Below are 5110 nucleotides of genomic sequence, written 5' to 3'. Positions count from 1 at the left end.
TCAATAAGAAGAGGGAAAATCACACTACACAAAGAAACAACACTCGATTACACGAAGTCACAACCATTTATGTGTTATTCCATATTTACCCCCATTCAAAATGAAAGTTACAACAAAATGTTCATTCTGTTTGAGGCTACCACCTCCATGCCCACATTATAAAACAAACATAGACAAGTCCACATCTACCCACATAATATCACAACCACAAATGGGGAACTTTTCATCCTCCTATACGCACAAGGAGATGTTGCCAATGCACGGAGACGGAGGGTGTGTGTTGTAGGTAACTGAGTTCGGCTTCAGTCGGGTCACTCTTTATACGTGCACCATTTACGCAGAAGGAAGACGCAGCACGCATCCTTAATGGTGCGTTTGGCTTTCGATAAACAAATAGGAATTCTTTTTTCTGTATGTTTGTTTCAAATGAAAACCCGAGAAAGGAAAGGAAACACCAGGGACGCAGGTTCCCAAAAATCGGGGTAAGTGGGGTCGCAGTAATTTGGTGAGACCTTGCTATAAAAGGAAAAAAGGCAAGAAAATTTGTCGATAGCCCTCTCACAGACATCGTCGCTTTCCTTCTTCTCGTCCAACAGTCACATCTCCAGCATTCCCCATCGGATGGTAAGTGTAGTTCCGACACTATCTCTTCATTCTCGTTCTTTTTGATACCGTTTTTCTCATGTTCCGCTTGATGAGTGGCCATTGAAATCTAACTGCCGGCTCCATCCATCCTTGGTCATCTAGACCTTGCCATCAGCGTTTCCAGCGAATGTAGGCTTAGATCTAACACGATTGAACCGGATCTAGCTTTCTAACCGGATAGTCATTTGAGTTTATTCGCACGATCTCCAGATCTAGATTCTGGAATATGATTGTTCTAGATCTGGACTTTGTTCTGACATAGTAATATATCTTTTGATTCAAACATTTTTTTGTTTCGATTGAACTTGGATTTGTGATTTTGTGTTGTTTTTTGTTATTTTTTTTTGCTTTAGGTAATCACAAACAACAAAACATTTGATTTTGGCTTCAGGTAATAGGTGATCTCAGATCTAATATTTTCTTTCGCTACCCTGTTTTTGTTTTAGTTTTTTTTTCTTTTACACTTCACAGATTTGGAATAAACTTGCATGAATGTTAACTTAATCAGTTTCTATATATGTTGATCTCGAAATCTTGCATGGATGCAAAATCCATGCATTCTTGTTCTAATTCTTATTCCCCAAATATTTCACTACCCCTGTTTTTTTTTAAGTTTTTTCTTTATAATGATAATTTCACTGATTTGGAATAAACTTGCATGAATGCTTGTTCTTTGAACTTGGTAACTTAATCAGTTTATATAATGTTGATCTTGGAATCTTCATGTTGTAATCAAACAGGCATGAGTTTATTATGGATTGTATGGATTGACTATTCTTGTTCTAATTTATTATGGGGAATGATTACTTTCCGAAGTATTTACCACTTATGTTTACCACTTGTGGGGATTGATTATGGATTGTCTATTCTTTCTTTTTTATTTAGTAATCACAGATATTATGTTGTGTTACTGTTGCTGGTTGTTACAGAGATTCTCCACGAGATTGCAACGACACTACAATCTACTGTTGAGAAGGGGATTGAGTTGTTAAGGAAGGAGAATATTTATGATGATGTACTTTGTTTGGGGGATCATAACCCCACATTTGTCATAAAGGCAATTGACTACTTTCCAGAATCTAAAAACCAGGCAATAGCATTTTATGCATTGGCTCCGGGGTTGAGGAAGGCCTGGTTGGACATGAAGTTGGGCTTGAGTGACTAAAATTAAAACTTGCCATGACTAAACATGTTTTTTGGAAACATTGTACAGCTTAAACATGACATGATTGAACCTTTTCTTTTATTTTGAAACACTACTGAACTAAACCTTTGTTTGATGGAGTAATCTTGATGTTTTGGGAGCTGAATCATTAAAAATTTGTGATGATGGAAAACATGACCAATACTTGCTTATCTTAAAATGCTTGATTTGAACAAGTGTTGAACTGTGTGACTATCAGGTTAAGATCTCATTTTATGGGATTCAATAGCTTTCATGCATAGATGAGAGAATGATTAATTGGATGGCTGAATTAAAACAGGTTTCCTTGATCTATTATGATATGTTATGTGAGCAGGTTGGCAAGATCTTGAATGAATGATTTGTAGGTTATAACTCGTTCTAAGAATGAATTTCTTGCATGAATGAATAGGTTTTGAACAGGTGAATAGATGTTTAGTTTGCTTACTAGCCAGTTAGACCCAAGTGCATTGGCAAGCTTTCAATGGATTTGAACATGTGTTGAGTGGTTTCTTACACTAAATGGATTTAAACAAGTTTTAATGGCCAAATATTATGTTGTCTTCAAAGGTCGTTGCCCTGGAGTGTACATTAAGTGGGCAAAGTGCAGCGAATAGGTACACTGATTTAGCGAAGCAATTTATTGCTCGTATACCACATATAAAGAAGCTATACACCAATTCCGTATGTATCAAAACAAAGTTTCCACACCAAATAGTCTACATCCACTTAAATCCGAGGAAGGATGCTTCAAACAACGAATCAATGGAAGAGAAAACTAGGTTAGAATGGTTTACTAATAGTTTTCTTGCGATCAACTTAGTAGCTATGATTATCTTACATTATATGAAATGAGAAACATAATGTAATGCAAGCAAGTACCATATACAAACTTGGTTTCCACATGGCAAATTTACACATTCATGTGGTCGACCATGCAATGTCATTGAAGAAGGTGAGAAAGGATGACAAACTTAGTTTAATATGTTTCCTATTAAATTTTCTTAGAAAACAAACACAAGAAAATGATTTTTGATCATACTATTTCTCGGGAAACAAACACTAGATGCAAAAATGGGAAAAATATATTCCTTTTCCATCCCATCCTTTCTTTGCACTAAACGGACCAAATTCATGTGACCGCTTAAAACGTGTAGGCTATAGTAAACGACGTCTCCTATCTATGCCGTTACATTATTTCGAAAATGTCAATGAGTTTTTGACACTTCCCACTCCTCTCTTCCTTCCAACCGGTGGCGACCAACAACGATCACCGACGACTAGGGATCAATCTCAGGTATTGATTCTTTTCAAGTTTTTTCTTCCCCTACTACAATAATCGCCATCAAAACTGAAGTTCCTTTTGCCGGTCATAAGACCGAACGGTGTACCATCAGAGCCACAAAAAAAAATGCTTAGCATCTTATATGGTGGTTATGGTTTTTTGCATAGGAAGAAGAAAAAGTTTTGTGAGTTAAGAATCAAGCAGGTGTAATCAATGGAAGCTCTAGAACTAAGAGAAAGAAGCCACCCGCCAATGCCTAATGGATCAACTCCCAAGCTTTGTGTACCGTTTACATTGCGTATTTTTGTTGTCCATTATTTTTTCTTTTATACTTTGTTAATTCTTCTTATAAATTCCATTACATTTGTAGCATGGGAGCTAAATGCTATGGCCCAATGGGCTTTCTGCAATCTTGGTAGTGAGAGAAACAATATCAGCATATCTTCGCTTTTTCTATTTCATTTCATCTAATCCTATAGACCAAGTGTGGTGGAAGAAGGGTTGAGGCTCTCTCTCTCTCTACTTGTTTTCTTAACAAGTTGTGTGACGATTGAAGGGCTGATGGTGGAAGGGATATCTCATAGTTTATTCTTTGTATCCTTTTTTATTTTCAGATAGAATTGAGCCTATAAGTCAAAGTTAAAGGGTATATTAGGTTTTAAAGCTCTTACTCAGTTCAACCAAGTCTTGTTAACAATATCAGCTCTAGATCTACTTCACGATGGTCATTTCTCGGGCCTTTCTTCTATAGGCTGAAAGAGTGAATAGTATAAACTTGAGGGTGGTGGTTGTGGAGGAGTCTCTTACAGGGAAGAGGTTAGCTCAGTGATGCATGCGTAAAGAATGACAGTGGTTAGAATTTCAGTATTTGGGACAATCCTATTTAAATTGGGTGAAACCTAAAGTTTCAATAACTGGAGTGGCAATGAAAATCAGGGAAGATAGATACACATAAAAAATAGGATTGTCTTTAGTCCTTTGACTTCGAGTGGGCTCGTGGCTCCTTAGCCTGTGCGATAGCTCCAGTGTTGTCACACAATAGTGGAATGGGTGATGTGCTAGATGGAGTTACTCTCAATTCATGAATGAACTTCTTCAACCATACCACTTCTTTGGAAGCTTCACTTGTGGCAATGTATTTGGCTTTGGTTGTGGAATCCGCCGTGGACCATTGTTTGTTGTAAAAAGCAACAAACAATTCACAATCCTATCATGAAAACATACATAGATGTAAACTTTCTATCATCTGGATCTAACTGAAAGTCAGCATCAGTATACCCCTAGATCTGTAGTGAACTATCATCAAATACTAGACAAAACCCTTTTGTCCTTCGAAGGTACTTTAGTATGTTTTTCACTACAGTCCAATGCTCCTACTCTGGGTTGGCCTGGAATTTGCTTACCACACTCACTGCCTGAGCGATGTCAGGAGGAGTACACAGCATGGCATACATGATGCTTCTTATGGCTGAGGCATAGGGAACATCCTTCATGCCCTCAATCTCCTCGGGTGTCTTGGGAGACATACCCTTGGAGAGAGTGACTCCATGCCTGAAAGGAACATTTCCTTTCTTGGAGTTCTCCATTCTGTATATTTTGACTATCTTGTCAATATAAGCAGATTGGGATAATCCTATTATCCTCTTCGATCTATCTCTATAGAGTCGAAGACCTAGTATATAGGAGGCTTTTCCAAGATCTTTCATGGAGAATTGCTGTGAAAGCCATACTTTCACCGTAGTCAACATTCCTACATCATTCCTAATGAGTAGAATGTCATCTACATACAGAACCAAGAACGTAACGTTATCCCCACTGGATTTCCTTTTAACACAGGGCTCATTCGGGTTTTGCTCAAAGTCAAACCATTTGACGGTAGAGTCAAACCGGATGTTCCAACTCCTAGAAGCTTGCTTAAGTCCATATATGGATATATTTAATTTACATTCCATATGTTCTTGACCTGCAGTTATGAAACCTTACGGTTGCTGCATGTA

At 37.6% G+C, this 5110-nt stretch overlaps 1 long non-coding RNA gene across 1 annotated transcript; it reads left to right on the top strand.

Annotated features, from left to right (window-relative positions):
• Nucleotides 1-434: 434 nt before the first annotated feature.
• LOC104588776 (uncharacterized) lies at nucleotides 435-1965 on the top strand. The gene is made up of 3 exons (XR_733847.3): nucleotides 435-624; nucleotides 999-1036; nucleotides 1575-1965. It is a non-coding gene; the product is annotated as an uncharacterized LOC104588776 (long non-coding RNA).
• The last annotated feature ends 3145 nt before the right edge of the window (nucleotides 1966-5110 follow it).

The sequence above is a fragment of the Nelumbo nucifera genome, chromosome 2 (genome assembly GCF_055504915.1).
Source record: "Nelumbo nucifera cultivar China Antique chromosome 2, China Antique-T2T, whole genome shotgun sequence".
Classification (NCBI taxonomy): Eukaryota; Viridiplantae; Streptophyta; class Magnoliopsida; order Proteales; family Nelumbonaceae; genus Nelumbo; species Nelumbo nucifera.
Note: the sequence above shows the minus strand (reverse complement) of the source record. Positions and strands in the feature narration are given on the sequence as shown.